A 16,388-nucleotide genomic window follows, 5' to 3' on the forward strand; every position below is an offset into this window, starting at 1 on the left:
AACTACAAGGGCTTTTTGAAAAATTCTTTCTTTTGACTTGTACCCACTTTTCTCCGTAACATATGAAGCAATTTTTTTTGTAGCAATAGCATGTATGGGGGCTTTGCTATTCACCGCAAAAACAGCATGAAATTATGCGTAAATTACACATAAATTCATGCGTAATTATGAATTCTTACAAAATGAATTACACTTTTCCCCGAAATTTCACACTACGATTACGATGTATGCATAATTACACATAGGCGTAATTTTTGCTCATCACTAATTATTATTTTATTATTTAGTATTTATATAGCGCCGACATCTTGCGGAGCACTGTACAGAGTATATTGTATTGTCACTTAATTGTCCCTCTGAGGGGCTCACAATCTAATCCCTACCATAGTCCTATGTCTTTGTATGTATTGTGTAGTGTATGTATGTATCGTAGTCTAGGGCCAATTTTAGGGGGAAGCCAATTAGCTTATCTGTATGTTTTTGGGATGTGGGAGGAAACCGGAGTGCCCGGAGGAAACCTACACAGACACAGGGAGAACATACAAACTCCTTGCAGATGTTGACCTGGCTGGGATTCGAACCGGGGACCCAGCACTGCAAGGCAGGAGTGCTAACCACTACGCCACTGTACTGCCCCCGTTTTTCCATTTAATGCTCATTGCTCAATTCCAAGACAGGGAATTCTCCTTTAAGCTGACAAATCAGCGTACGAGAGAAATAGCTGGGAGACTTGGGCGCAGGATACAGCCGGTATATGGCTTATCCTGCTCCTGCACAAGTCCCGGCGGCGTTAGTTACTAGCGTACGTTAAAGAGAATCTGTAACGTTAAAACGTCCCCTGGGGGGTACTCACCTCGGATGGGGGAAGCCTCAGGATCTTAATGAGGCTTCCCACGCCGTCTGCCGTCCCTCGGGGGTCTCGCTGTAGCCCTCCGTACAGCGGTGACGTAATATTTACCTTTGCAGGCTCCTGCGCAGGCGCTCTGGCTGCTTTCGCTCCGAAGGAGGCGGAAATACCCGATCTCAGTCGGGTCCGCTCTACTGCGCAGGCGCAAGTCTCCGGCGCCTGCGCAGTAGAGCGGACCCGACTGAGATCGGGTATTTCCGCCTCCTTCGGAGCGAAAGCAGCCACAGCGCCCCCGCTGGAGCCTGCAAAGGTAAATATTGAATTGAACAGTCGGCACAGTCGCCGGCTGTTCGGAGGGCTGCAGCGAGACCTCCGTGGGACAGAGGACGGCATGGGAAGCCTCATTAGGATCCTGAGGCTTCCCCCACCCGAGGTGAGTACCCCCCAGGGGATCTTTTTGTCGTTACAGAGTCTCTTTAAAAAGGGGCGCTGGGAAAAAAGGGCGCCGGGTTTTAAACGATAAACATGGATAACGTTTAAAAATATAATGTACTATATTTCGTTTAAAAATAATGTTTTATAAAGTTATAAATCATTAAATAATGTGCATGAAATTGGCAATTGTGAAAACGTTAATCTTCCGTTTAAAAAGTGAAACGTATAATAACGTTTAAAAAAAATAGTAAGTAACCCTCCCTGTACCTACCCCTAACCCCTAGACCCCCGTGTTGGTGCCTAAACCTAAGACCCCCCTGGTGGTGCCTAAACCTAAGACTCCCCTGATGGTGCCTAAACCTAAGACTCCCCTGGTGGTGCCTAAACCTAAGACTCCCCTGGTGGTGCCTAAACCTAAGACCCCCCTGCTGATGCCTAAACCTAAGACCCCCCTGGTGGTGCCTAAACCTAAGACCCCCCTGTGATAAGCATTAATAACGTGTGAAAAAAATATTGTGCTGTTTTTCGTTTAAAAATAATGTTTTAAAAAAGATTGTACTGTTTTTCGTTTAAAAATAATGTTTAAAAAATTATAAATCATAAAATAATGTGTAATCATGAGAAGCAGTTATAAAACAGTAAAAGTCTCCGGGCGCCGCTTATAAAACGTTATTTTTCTCCGGCGCCCTTTTTTCCTGTCGGGCGCCCATTAAATGATATTTATTATGGGAGTGAATGGCGGCGCCCGATTTGTCCACTTGCCTCAGGCGCCCGAATTTACTGTTACCTAGTTACTATTCCCCCTCCACGTCCACGAGCATGGTGGGGAATGATGTAATTCAGCTTCCAGCTATTGCTGGCGGCTGAATTTCAGTGTTTTAAAAGTAACTTCAGCTCCGTCTTCTGCCGGCACTGAAGTTACTCACTGTGCGCCGCTATAGTTGTAATCCTATCCTATTTCAGCCTATAGAGGCGCCAGCTGTGCCCACATCCACTGTTCTGGATTCCCAGTGTTCCACCAAATCCTGACAGTCCATTCAGTGATAGATCTGCAATGTTAAAAACTGCCTACATTGCAAAACTACAGCTCCAAAGTGAAAAGGTATTTCTATGGTGTCTAAATGTAACCATCTGCCTGTGATGCATAATGTGCGGACTGGGCTCACGCTCCCTCTTCTTTATTATAGAGGTATTTAAAGCTGTTTTCCAAAAATGTGCCGAGAGTATTATGATTTATCAGCTCAATTAGGTATTTCAATACGCGTTTCACATTCGCTTTACGACAGAGGTTCCCCTCGTTAATTAGATTAATAACGGCCGCAGTATTACCGCCGCCGGATTATTTTTGGCACATTTTATGGTTATTGATCAACTCTTCCTTGTTTGCCGCTTAAAATGAAATTCGCTACAAAGCCCTTGAGAGATATCGTTCATTTTTATGCTTCCTGCAGGATTCGGGACTGGCACTTCTTTGTACGCTCCTGCCAAACAGGAAACTATGAAAATGGTGCTTTTAAATATGTCTTCTGAAATAGTGCTAAAGCCCTTGTTCAGGGTTGTATCATTGCATTTCAAACAGGCCCAGATTTACATCACAGAAGCCTATAGGTACAGATGTCCTGGCACCCTAGACTTCATCCTCCACGATCCTACAAACCCCTGCTGAACTGCATTACAAGTGTGCTGGCTGTCCCAGCTGTCACCTCTCCCTTGCCCGTCATAGGTAGCTACAGGTGACCCTTAGTATTAGGTAGCCAGCAGTACCCTCAAAATTACGTAGCTAGAGGTGCCCCTAAGTATTAGGTAGCTAGAGGAACCTCAGTATTAAGTAGCAAGAGTTGCCCCTGATTAAAGGGAGAGCTAGTCAGTGGAATGCCGAGAGCAGGGTGAGTAACCTCTCATTTACACTCACATCAGGACTCTGCATAGGGAAGGAGAGAGGCACTTGTGGCGAGAAGTGAGCCTCCTTTCCATCATCGGGCGCCTGTAGGCACTTGCCTATAGTGCCTTATGATAAATACAGCCCTGATTTCAAGAAAACTCTGCTATAAAGCAATGTGCATTTCAAATTACAACTGTAAAACATGTTTTGGCTGCAAGCTGTTGGCGGTGGCGGCAGAGCAGGATCATCCACCAGGTGACTTAGGCAGGTGCCTGGGGCCTATTAGGTGTCAAGGGGCCCACCTGCGACATTCTCTGACCTCTGTTCACTTCAGCTTACCAAATGGACCAAAAGGGGGAGCTAAATCTACTACATTCACTAGCGCCCTAATTACATCTTAATCCGAGTGACGGAATCCGAGGTGAAAATAAACTGAAGAGATAAACAATTTTTTTTATCTACTCCTAAAATGACTTTTTTTGGGTGTCCCACGGTTCTATTTTATAGTTAAACATTTACAAACTAGATTGAATGTTTTGCTGCCTCTACTCAGTGTCCCAGAGTTAGAAAAAGGTCAACAGTTCATGTATTTTATCTCTCCTGGCTCTCAGAAGTTGTATTCTGCCAGGAAACCCTTTATGGCTGTAATTAGCTTATCAGTGATGCAATATGACAAGGTACCGACAAGGCAGAAGTTGTCACTTCCATGCTTAGAAATTAACTCTTTCAGGCAGCAAAACCAAACAAGTAAAACAGCCTGGTTTTCACTGGCGTAACAGTAGGGGATGCGACCCCTGACCCCCCCCCCCCCCCGGGCCCACTCGGGGCCGTTTTGGGGGGCTAGAGGGGTCACAGCATGAGGGTAAAGCCATGCCCAGAGTCGGCGGGGAGGGGGGACGCTCCATCCAGCGTGCCTTCCTCACTCTAGTCTCTGACGCGACTTCCTGTATAACAGGAAGTTGCGTCAGAGACTAGAGTGAGGAACGCACACTGGAGCGCACGGAAGGTATGTATCAGCCATTGCCGAGCGCAGAGGGGAGAGCCCTGAGGTGAGGGAGGGGGGGGACCGTCCACCCTCCCCGCCGACTGTGGGCATGGCTTTCCCCTCATGCTGCGACTTTTCCAGCCCCACAAAATGACCCCGAGTGGGCCCCCGGGGGGAGGGCCCGCTCATAATTTCTGCAGGGGGGCCCGGTGGGGCCTAGTTACACCCATGCTGGTTCTTAGTGCTTTGCAGTACATATACACATGTTTATCTCATCATGTCTCATGTTGCCTTGGGTATACTTTAAGGGATTAATGATAGTCAGAGACATTTCTAGGGTATGCAGGAGTGGCACATGCCCCAGGCGCCATACCTGCCATGCCACTAGGGGTGCAGCTTTGACTTTGTGACCCCATGAGATTGGGCCCAAGGGCAGAAAATCCACCATGTATTGTCTGTCGAGAGCAGGGCCGAATCATCCACAAGGCAAAGGGACGATTTGCCATCATTTGCCTTGTGATGTGAGACGTTTTCTAGAATGACCGCCATGTTGGATTAAATCACGGAAGATCCTTCCAAACCTCATTGACTTTTGCAGATTTTTCCAAGATCGTGTAAACACAATTGTTTGTTTACGATGGCGCAAATGACACTTGCAGATTCAGCCAGTTGGATCAGGGAGCGATCGTCTGTCTGCAGAGATCCCTGTTCCATCTGGCCGTGATCTGCCCATGGGTACTTAACTTTAGTAAGATTTCGTAGGGGTTAGCATCCACCAGGCCCCTAGATTCTCTCCAGGTCCTAGGCAACTGCCTAGATATACTGTAGAATTTATGTGGGAGGGGAAATGACAGGCTTCCTTCTCTCTCTCTCTCTGTCTTCAGCATCGGCGTGAGAATACAGTTTGGTATACTGAGATAAGATAATTACAGCAGGGACATTTTTTAATAGATTGGAGTGCTTGCACTGCATAGTGAGATTTCTGGCAGCATTATAAACACAGAGTTTAAATGGAATTTGATTTTGTGGATGAAAATCCCTCTTTAAGGTAAGTATACATACATAATTACTTAGCCACCCATAGCTATCCAGAGCTGGTTTTAAGCCCCATACACACCATCAACCACAGTATCTCAGAACAAACGAATAGGCGAAATTGAACAACTGTGAGGTGCTGAAAAATACGTCTTGATGCGCATGCGACTATCATACACACGGCACGATGAGCGACTTGAGAAAAGACGCCTAATCTGCATATCGCTATCTACAAGGTAGTCATTAGTAGTGGGTGGACAGTTGCACTAGATTTCTGTACACATTGTTATCTTGCACATAAATCTTCTTGTTTCCAAAATCAAACCGAATAGCGGAACGATCCAACTTCCTCTTATCAGTCGCTTTGCGGTTTTTATCCTGTTTCTTATTTTGTCGTGCGCACGTCTACATGTACGTTTTGTCGTGCAACTTTTTCAAATCGCTTGTTAACCACCAGATACAAAATACTGCTGTTGAGCGTGTGTATGGGGTCTTCAGGCACAAGGGTACACAGACATATTGCTTGGCTACAGCTGAGCAATGTATACTGTAGCTGTGCGGTAGAGAAGCTGGACGGCAGAGCAGTGTGGCTTTCAGCAGGAGAGGAATGATGTACTCGTTCATTGGTCTCATTTAAAGTGAACTTAAAGAGACTCTGAAGTCTCTAAAAAAAGTTTTTTTATTTAATAAATATGTTTAATACTTTATCCCTAACTAAACCGCCGCACCCCCACCGCAGTACGATATCTAAACCCCCAAACTCCCCGGGGTGCAATCCGGGCAGCGCTTCCGTGTGAGGCACGGCTATGAGCTGCAGCCCTGCCTCACAAGTGTCTGTCAGTGCCGGATCTCCGCCTCTCCCCCGCCCCTCTCAGTCTTCCTTCGCTGAGAGGGGCGGGGGAGAGGCGGAGATTCGCCGCTGACAGACGCGTGTGAGGCAGGGCTGCAGCTCATAGCCCTGCCTCACACGGAAGTGCTTAGGGCAGCAAAATCCACGACCAAGAAAGTCGCAGATTTTCCTGGGGAGAGGTAGGGGGTAGTTTGGGGGGATTTAGATAACATACTGCGACTTTCTTGGTCGTGGATTTTGCTGCCCCTGTGCGCTTCCGTGTGAGGCAGAGCTATGAGCTGCAGCCCTGCCTCACACGCGTCTGTCAGTGGCGAATCTCCGCCTCTCCCCGCCCCTCTCAGCGAAGGAAGACTGAGAGGGGCGGGGGAGAGGCGGAGATCCGGCACTGACAGACACTTGTGAGGCAGGACTGCAGCTCATAGCCCTGCCACACACAGAAGCGCTGCCCGGATTGCACCCCGGGGAGTTTGGGGGATTTAGATAGTGTACTGCGGCGGGGATGCGGCGGTTTAGTTAGGGATATAGTGTTAAACATATTTATGAAATTAAAAAAACATTTTTTTTAGAGACTTCAGAGTCTCTTTAAACTGAGAAGGATGTAGATGTTACCTTTTAAATAATACGTTGCCTGACTCTCCTGCTGATCCTGTGTCTCTAATACTTTTAGCCACAGCCCCTCAACAAGCATGCAGATCAGGTGCTCTGACTGAAGTCAGACTGGATTAGCTGCATGCTTGTTTCAGGTGTGTGATTCAGCCACTACTGCAGCTAAAAAAAATCAGCAGGACTGCCAGGCAACTGTTATTGTTTAAAAGAAAACATCCATATCCCTCTCAGTTTAGATTCCCTTTAAAGATACAGCATAGCAAATATTAAAACGACATTGAGAGACAGCTGCATGTGGGTAATGAGAGGGAGGAGGGGTGGGCCGCCCCAGCAGTTGCAGGGAGATGATGGCTGTGAATGATTGAATATTTTCCTCCTCCTGTAGCTTGTTACTTTTTTATATTTTTATAGGAGTCCGATCTGTGCTTTCCCTTCAGCACAATGAGGCGTTTGCTTGTGTAGAGAGTACGGCGTACATAAAGTCCTTAAGAATCATAAATACCTGCTATGGAATCTTGGCATCAGGCAGTTCAGAGCCGTGGCTACTTTGAGCTTCCAATTACTTATGCAGACAGATGTCGAGAATGAGATGGAGGTCTGGGATTCTGAGCAAAACACAAATAAAGGCTTATGTTTCATAATAAGCACACACAAAAAAATACTGTGTACATAGGTGTAATAAATGTCACTATTAAATGCCACCCTCCCTCTGCAGTCAGCAGATTGCCAGATCCTTTATTTTTCATTTAAAAAACACATGCTGCAAGTCATCTGCATACTGCTGGGTATTTAAGCGCTTCGCATCCAGACCTTGTTTCTCTCTTATGAACCAGAGCACGTTGAACGTTTTAGCTATGCCCCTATTCAATCAGCAATAACTTTATTTTTACTTATTTTCTAAAGAACAGGGAAAAAATTGGCGGCGCTAAAACAGGCTGCAACTGAAATTAACCAACAGAGGCATGCACCGCCCCCAGGGACTTAAATTACACACCTTGAATACAAATCAATTGCAAAACTATGCACTGAACCCTAATCTAATTAAATTGAATGCAAACTGATACACATGAATGCAGCTAGCCATAAGTAGACTCACATTTTTGTACAACAGGAGATATTGGCAGCTCTTCCAAATACAGGCAGCACCCGAGATGACCAGCTGCACAGATGGTGGAGAATAGTACTGCGCCTGTGCAGTACTATTCTCCACCGGAGAGAGACAGAGAGAGCGCACTGCGCTTGCATCAAACTGGTCATGACTGCCGAACTTATGGGACCCGGTGCAGAAGAGGGAGAAGACTGAGGGCGGTGACTGAGGGAGCGATCCGTGCGAATGGGGCTGGAGGAAGCCCCAGGTATGTATAAAACTTTTAACTAAGTTCATCTCTGGTTCCCTTTAAGGCCCGTACCCACTACACAACTTTCCCATCGATTTTTCGACTACGGCATTTTACGGCACAAATATTTTCCCACCACTTTACAAAGTACACTTAAAGTGTACCAGAGACGAACTTGAACTTGTGACTGTGCGCATGGGGCTGGAGGAAGCCCCAGGTATGTATACATCTTTTAATCAAGTTCGTCTCTGGTACACTTTAAAGGGAACCTGAAGTGAGTAAATTTATTTCAAATAAACCCGTGAGGTAACTTCAAATGAACATTACATAGTTAGCTCACCGTCATTTCAGAAGCTTTTTCGTCTGACAATGATCCCTCCCAGTTCTGACAACATTTTGTCAGGACTGAAATATATCAGTTGCTGTCGGTTTTATATCAGTTGCTGTCAGTTATAGCTGAGAGGACAAGTGATGTGCCAGGTAATGTCCATGTTTCCCTATGGCTCAAGTGGGCGATGTTACAGTTTAAAGAGAAACTCCACTAAAAATAATGTAATAAAAAGTGCTTCATTTTTACAATAATTATGTATAAATGATTTAATCAGCGTTTGCTCATTGTAAAATCTTTTAAATCCCTGATTTACATTCTGACATTTATCACATGGTGACATTTTTCCTGCTGGCAGGTGATGTAGCTGCTGCATGCTTTTTTGGCAGTTGGAAACAGCTGTAAACAGCTATTTCCCACAATGCAACAAGGTTCACAGACAGGAAACTGCCAGGAGTACCACGGTCCTCAGAGTTTCTTGTAGGAGGGGTTTCACCACAATATCAGTCATACAGCGCCCCCTGATGGTCTGTTTGTGAAAAGGAATAGATTTCTCATGTAAAAGGGGTATCAACTACTGACTGGGATAAAGTTCAGTTCTTGGTCGGAGTTTCTCTTTAACACTGTGCTGACCACAAAGCTGTTATGGGGTAATGGCCATTTTCAAAATGGAGGATAGGGAATTCCACTGATCACAGTGGACAAACAGGACGCAGGAGAAGAGAAAGAGATTGCGAAGTAGACTACATGGCAGGTAAGTATGACTCCTGTATGTTTATTTTGACTTTTAATTTTCAGTTTAGGTTTTCTTTACTTGTACTCTGTAAAGTGGCGGGAAAATATCTGTGCCGTGTAAATGCATAAGTACTGTAATCATTTCTGATTGCCGGGGTGCTAACACTGTCCATTGACACATCAGCGCTGCAGTAATTGTGGGTTATTCGGGCCCATCAATCATTCCAATTGAGACTTTCTACGGTACGGACGCCCTGAGCTTCTGGAAGCAATTACAGCCAATGGAATGTAAACCTGCTGCACATTGACCGCATTTGTCCTGACAATGCAGCCACAGTCCTCGCAGCAGAAAAATAAATGAACATAATCTAAGCACAGAGGAGGTCACAGCAGCGGATCCCCAGAGGCTGCGTTGCAGTAACAAGTCGCGGTCTATTAAGGGTGTAAGTACCGCCTGTATATTTGTGTCACTCTGAGACAACACTGATCCCTCACCGCAGGATCAAACTGACGCGGCGCTAAGGGCAGCCGCCCTGGGACCGTGCCAAACTCGTGTATTTTCTCAAACCTTCAGTGACTACTGAAAGACAAGCTCTGAGCGTATTTCCTCAACCTGTGCAGCACTCTGTGAAGAGTTTGTATTTATTGGCGTAGAAGCTCACGACTCAGCTGATTTCAAATAATTAATTTTGAAAGTAGTGAATAGAAAAGCCACACAGGACCAAGGCAAGACAAGCGCTAGTTGTAGCCAATTGTATGCGATCGGCTACAACCAGGGACGGATTTACCATAAGGCACTGTAGGCACGTGCCTATAGACGCCCCTCCCCGAGCGCCTCCCTCCTATAGCTGTAGCTACCTATAATGGGCAAGGGAAGTAAGGGAGAAGTGACAGCTGGGACAGCCAGCACACTTGTGGTGCAGTTTGGTGGGGGTTTTAGGTTCATGGAGGGTGAAGTCTAAGGTGCCAGGACATCAGTGCCTATAGGCTCCAGTGAGGTAAATCCGGGCCTGGCTACAGCCATTCATTCCTATTTAGTAGTTAATTGGCTTCATCCCGCATTGAGTCATCTCACCGCTTGGGAGCCCGATTACTGATGGTTAACACATGCATCTATTAGGCTGTCCTGATGAAGCACCACAGATAGCGGTGCGAAACAGCTGTCGACTTTTGCAACATTCTGTACTGCCTCTCATCTTGAGCGGATGCTGAATGCTTGACCCATGACTGATTTTTATTGATTCAAATAAATATTGCTATTTTTGGCTGTGACCTACCACTGTGTTCTGCATACAAAAACAGGCGACTAATAGAGGCTGCCATCCCAGCTCCCAAATGACCTGATCCGGGATCAACTACTTTGAAACATAATTGTACTGAAAAAGGCAGAGCAGCAGGGCACATCCAAATAAAGGCCAATTTTTTTTATAGAAAATCCTTAAAATGACATCAATCAATAACAGAATCCACGTTGGAGAGAGAGGTATAGATCAGGTGTACAGAGGTTCGACAGCCGGTTCGTATCCACCCATGGGGTGCTTCGTCAGTGAGCCTCCATAGGACTCAGGTTTTTTGCAGTGTGATGCGGCAGGAGCACCACAGCACTAAAAATAAGCGTAAAACTGACCTTAGGAGAAATGTGATATGAAAAAAAGAAAATAACATTTCTGCCGGTTTCCACCTGTTTCTCTGTGATGTGACATCACTTCTGCTTTTTTTTTTCAACCAAGCTCAGTGTTAATTTTCCCTGCCTACTGCCACAGCTTACTGTCCCACCCACAGCAAACAACATCAAGATGAATACCCACTAGTGTCCATCACTGGGTCAGCTGTAGTTCCGCATTTGGGTCCCACATTGGGTGCCAGTGCATTACTACGACGGGTAGGAAAGCATCGAACATGCTCAGGCACGGGGGAGGGGGGGCACATAAAAAATTTGGGGGGGAGGGGCAGCTGGTGGACGTGAGGCAGCATCTCATGGCAGATTCCCGAAAGATTTCAAGATTAAATTGATTGGGAATTGGCCTGCGGTGTATGGCAGCCAACAGATCTCTCTCTGATCAGTAGGGATGATCACAGCTATGCAAATAGTTCCGAGTTGATGAAAATTAACGCAAATTTGTATGCAAATGTATGCAGCTTTTCAAGCTGCATATATTTGCATAAAATTTGCATAATTTCAGAACAGTTTGCATCTCATTGATCATCCCTACTGATCAGATTCGATCAGCGAAAGATCTATCTCTTGGTTGATTGGCCACCAAAATCAATAGATGTACGTGCACCTTAACCTATTTTGGTTCCTGGATGTAGAAACTACGTCCAGGAAGCATGCGCGGTACGGCGCGCTCCCGTGGCCGATCGCGCGTGTGCACGCACGCTCCTGGCCCACGGTTCGTTAGCCAGGCAATCAGTGAATCGGACTATGGTGCCCGATCACTGATTTCTCTCCCCTGCTGAAAAAGCGACAGCTTCTCTCGGAAGCTGCGCCTTTTCTGGCTGTTCCCTCCCCGATGCGTCACTCTAAGCGTGTGTTACGCTTAGAGTGACGTCATGTAAACAAACTCATGGCCATCTTGTGGCCAAAAAGTAAAACTACAACAAAAAGTAAAAAAAATTAAAATCAACACACAATTACATTAAAAAACTATGGTTTACATCCCACCCTCCCAAAAATACCCAAATACAATGTTTAATATTAAAAAAAAAAAAAAAAACATTACAATAAAAAAAACATGTAAATATTTACCTAAGGGTCTAAACTTTTTAAATATCAATGTAAAGATGAAATATTTCTATATTTTTTTTTTTATTTTAAAGAGTAACTGTCAGGCTGCAGAAGCTAATTTAAACCTCTATTCTCCTGTGTTAAACAGTTTAGAAGGAAGCTCAAAAGCCATTAGTGAAGATAAACATTTCAGTTACCTTTGATGTGTGCTTATCTTAAAGTCTGTTATAGACCCATAAAGACGCAAGCCGCAGCTAAACTGCAAAGCATTCTGGGGCCCTCCCCTCGGCTGCTAATGAGACGGTACAGGAGCTTGTGTAATCAGTCCAGCGCGAAGCACTGATAAATCTCGGGCAGACTACACTGCAGGAGTCAGCTATTGTTCCTAGCCACATGGCTCATTAATATTCACTGCACACCGTGTTGTTCAAGAACGAGCTTATCTGTGATCAGAAGCAGGCAGGACATGACGACACATTTGGCTTCACAAACATGGAGCCTGCCATGAGCTGTCAGGAGCATCTATCTCTGCATATACTATATACAAAATCTGTGAAGTACAAACGTGGACAGTGAAATGCATATGTAATGTAAGTACAGCCAATCTTTAGCTACTGATATATGTGTTTATTTTCTCTGAGACCCTATACCTAACAGCTCCTCTTTAAACTTGTAAAGAGTGATAGATGCAAAACGGAAAAAATGCACCTTTATTTACAAATAAAATATTGTCGCCATACATTGTGATAGGGACATAATTTTAACGGTGTAATAACCGGGACATATGGGCAAATACAATATGTGAGTTTTAATTATGGAGGCATGTATTATTTTAAAACTAAAATGGCTGAAAACTGAGAAATAATGAATTTTTTTGTTTTTTCTTATTCTTCCTGTTAAAATGCATTTACAGTAAAGTGGCTCTTAGCAAAATGTACCACCCAAAGAAAGCCTAATTGGTGGCGAAAAAAACAAGATATAGATCAGTTCATTGTGATAAGTAGTGAATGATAAAGTTATAGGCTAATCAATGGGAGGTGAACATTGCTCAAGTGAAAACGACGGAACGCGAATGGGTTAACAGTTCATGTGTTTGCAGTCACTGCTGCCCTGATCTACCGCCACACATCGGATCCTGACAAACCCCTCTGGTAACGTCTTGGAATGGCATTACAACCCAGCTCATTGTGTCTGATGATGCTTTTAGTATTTAATGACCATGTTTACTTTTATCCTGATTAGCTTGCAAAAGACGTGGCAACCTTCCCACCAATGTGACATCCTCATCTGTCAGTTCCTTCCATTGAGCGATTAATCAAGGATCTGTGAGCACAGCTGCCTTTGTCTTTCTGCTGCAGACTCTCATTGTGAGACGCTTGTCATCTATTCTCAATCTCAAACAGTCCTGCTCCTCCCTGCCATTTTATTATTATCTGATGATTGATGTCTACGTAGGATTTTTTTATTTTTTTTTTGAACATCATACATTCTCTGAGGCCAAACATATACACATTTATTTAATTTAATTTTTTGTAACTTTTATGTTTAAAAAATGCTTTTTAGTAGAATATTGCTGCCTTGTGGTGATACAATAGCCTGTTTTAGCCTCTTTGTTGTGTTTTTGGATAAATAACCGTATTTTTCGGACTATAAGACGCTCCTTGAACATAAGACGTACCTAGGTTTAGAGGACAGAAAACAGGAAAAATTTATGTACTAAACCTGGTCCATGGTGAAGGAGCATCTTGTGGATTATGCTCCCTTTGTACCTCGTGCCCCCTTGTACCTCTTGTGTCTCCTTGTGTCCTCCTCTCTCCCCCTTGTGTCCTCTGTGTCTCCAATGTGTCCAGCTCTGTCCTGTGTCCTCCTTGTGTCCTCCTCTATGCCCCTTTGTGTCCTCCTGTGTCCACCTCTGTCCCCCTTGTGTCCTCCTCTATGCTCCTTTGTGTCCCCCTGTGTCCTCCGTTTGTCCCCCTGTGTCCTCCTCTGCATGGGCAGAGTACAGGGAGGGAGTCCCAAATATTGTGGCGGGTTGGAGGTTCATATTGGCAGGCGTTCACAAGTCAGGAACTCCCTGCATTTGAACTATAAGACGCAGTTACTTTTTTCCCCACTTTTGAGTCTTACAGTCCAAAAAATACAGTATCTATTTTTGAGTATAAGTTTAACCAGTGGGTAGAATCCAATTATAATACAGTTTTTCCTGTTTTGCCACTTTCATCTTTACAACTTGCCTGGTTGTCCTTGGTTACAGGAGCGTAACTACTAATCATGGAGCCCCCAAGCAAAACTTAAATAGGACCCCCCAGCAAAACTTTGATGGAGCACCCCCCAATGTTCAATCCCTTTCCCTTGCCTACCCCTGGCCCTCACAGCCAGGGGACCCATCTTGCAAGGGTCATAATCACGCCTTTAAATGTGATCTTTGGCGAAAGTCAAGATTTCTGGCAGGAAGAGGCAGTTATTCTGTGATGTTCCATTATCCTCCAAAACGAAGCAAAAAGTGGTCTGCGGGTCTCATGAATCAAATGGTAATGCGGGGAGTTCTGGTGGCACAGAGGGTCATCATACCTCTAAACTTCCAGTCGATATAAACTCCCAATCAGAACTCGACCCGTTGTGGATGCTTTATACAGGGCCGGTTGTAGACTTTTTGCTACCTGAGGCAAACTTGTAAGTATCTGCCCACCCCCCAGTTTGGAATGATCACACGGCACACAATAATTTACTCTGCTTCATTTAATGTTCTCACGTGACAAGCTGTATCTCAACACTAGTGTTGAATTGATCAAACAGTGCTCAACACTATTCGTTATTCCCTGAATAATGGGCCGTTCGGGTTCGAGTCGAGCACAGCCGAACACCGCATGGTGTTTGTGACGATGCACGGCCACACTGCTCGAACTCCTCCCCCTACTGTGATTGGCCGAGCGTGCACCGAACTTGGGTCACGTGGTTCGGGACTATAAATACCCGAACGCGCGTTATCGACGCCATTTGCTTTGGGGTTTAGCTTTGAGTAGGTAGGAGGGAGCGTCAGCGTAGCGCACTTCCAGCCAGGCCAGCCGCAGGTCCCTGGCCCCCAGCCTCACCGCTGACAGTAGCACCCACAGGGGCTCTGCCTCACACAGCACTGCTGCAGCCACAGAGGACAGAGCCTCTGCCTCACCGCTGACAGCAGCACCCAGCCACCCACAGAGCCCCTGCCTCACCACTGCTAGCCAGGCCAGCCACAGGGCCCTATCCTCACTCCTGACAGCACCCACAGGGCCTCTGACTCACCACTGCCAGCAAGCACTGCCAGCAGCAGTGTTGCACCAAAAGACAGTACTTTCAGTGGCAGGTGGGATCAGTTGTCTCCAAAAAAACACACTTTATTGCAATTAATTTTGTCTTAGTGTTGAACCAAAAACAGTAATTTCAGTGCCAGGTGGGATCACTTGTGGCTCTAAAATAAACACAATTTATTGCTAAATCGTGGATTGGAAACGACTTCGCAACACCCCCCGACCAAGCACCATGATCATCTGTGCTGGATTAGCGTGACATTTTCAGGAATATCTCATTTCATTTACATTTATCACTGCATGGCGACAAAATGCATTGCTTTACGCATGCATATTGTCCTCAGGCCAGGCCTGGGTTATGTCACAAAGCGTGGCCGTGCTCTCCTGTACCTTCTCTTCCACCCTGTGTGCTGGGTTAGCGTTGCCGGTCCCATTGGTACTACGACAGCTTTTCAGGAATTTCTCATCCCCCCCCCCCCCCCCCCCCGTCACACACACACACACACACTATGTCCAAGCCATTTTGCAGAGGGTTTCCCTAATTTTTTGTGGTTATTCGGGTCCCTATTGACTTCCATTATGTTCGGGATTTGGCACGAATATGCCGAATATCTGGACCATGTTCGGCCGAACCGAACCCAAATATCTGGATGTTCGATCAACACTACTACAATAGCATGCTGCAGGCTGTGAGTCTGTGACAAACACACTGCTCACTCTCAGCCACTCCATTTCACCTCAGTCAGGACAGCAGTGCCACCTCCTCTCTTTGCTGTGCAAGTCAAATGAAACACTGCTGCTCTCCTGCCTCCCCGCTCCTCACTCACTGTCAGACTCCTCACAGAGCACTACAAGATGCTTTTCCCCAAATGATGACCTCTTCACCTCGCTCTCCTCTCACTTCTCCTCCTACTCTGACTGCATGCTGTTAGTGTAAACACAGTACAAACACATGCTACCCCTGTGATCTCTGCCGCCTGCGAGAACCGGCCCTGGCTTTAGCCAACACTTGTATTTATTTCCATATTACACAGCGTAAAGCACCAGCACAACATTTCGGGGTTGATTGCCCTTTGTCAAGCACTTGGCAAAGGGCAATAAGCCCGAAACGTTTTGCTGGTTCTTTACGCTGTGCAACCGCTGTGTAATATGGAAATAAATACTGTACAAGCACTGGATAAACCTTCCTATCATTCTCTCATTCCCTCTTCTTCCAAGCCCCTTACCCAGCAACAACTACAAGGACTTTTTAAATTTTTTCCTTTGTTCCTTTTTTCCTTTTTACAACTTTCGAAAATCCGGTTATGAGAGCATGTAGGAGGGCTTTGCAATT

General features: G+C 45.6%; 1 long non-coding RNA gene across 1 annotated transcript in view; it reads right to left on the reverse strand.

Annotated features, from left to right (window-relative positions):
* LOC137522411 (uncharacterized) overlaps nt 1–16,388 on the reverse strand; it is a 52,052-nt gene that overhangs the window by 21,285 nt on the left and 14,379 nt on the right. Inside the window, exon 2 of the long non-coding RNA XR_011022288.1 lies at nt 7,143–7,245. This is a non-coding gene — a long non-coding RNA (uncharacterized lncRNA). The remainder of the gene's footprint in view (nt 1–7,142; nt 7,246–16,388) is intronic.

The sequence above is a fragment of the Hyperolius riggenbachi genome, chromosome 6 (genome assembly GCF_040937935.1).
Source record: "Hyperolius riggenbachi isolate aHypRig1 chromosome 6, aHypRig1.pri, whole genome shotgun sequence".
In the NCBI taxonomy this organism is placed as follows: domain Eukaryota; kingdom Metazoa; phylum Chordata; class Amphibia; order Anura; family Hyperoliidae; genus Hyperolius; species Hyperolius riggenbachi.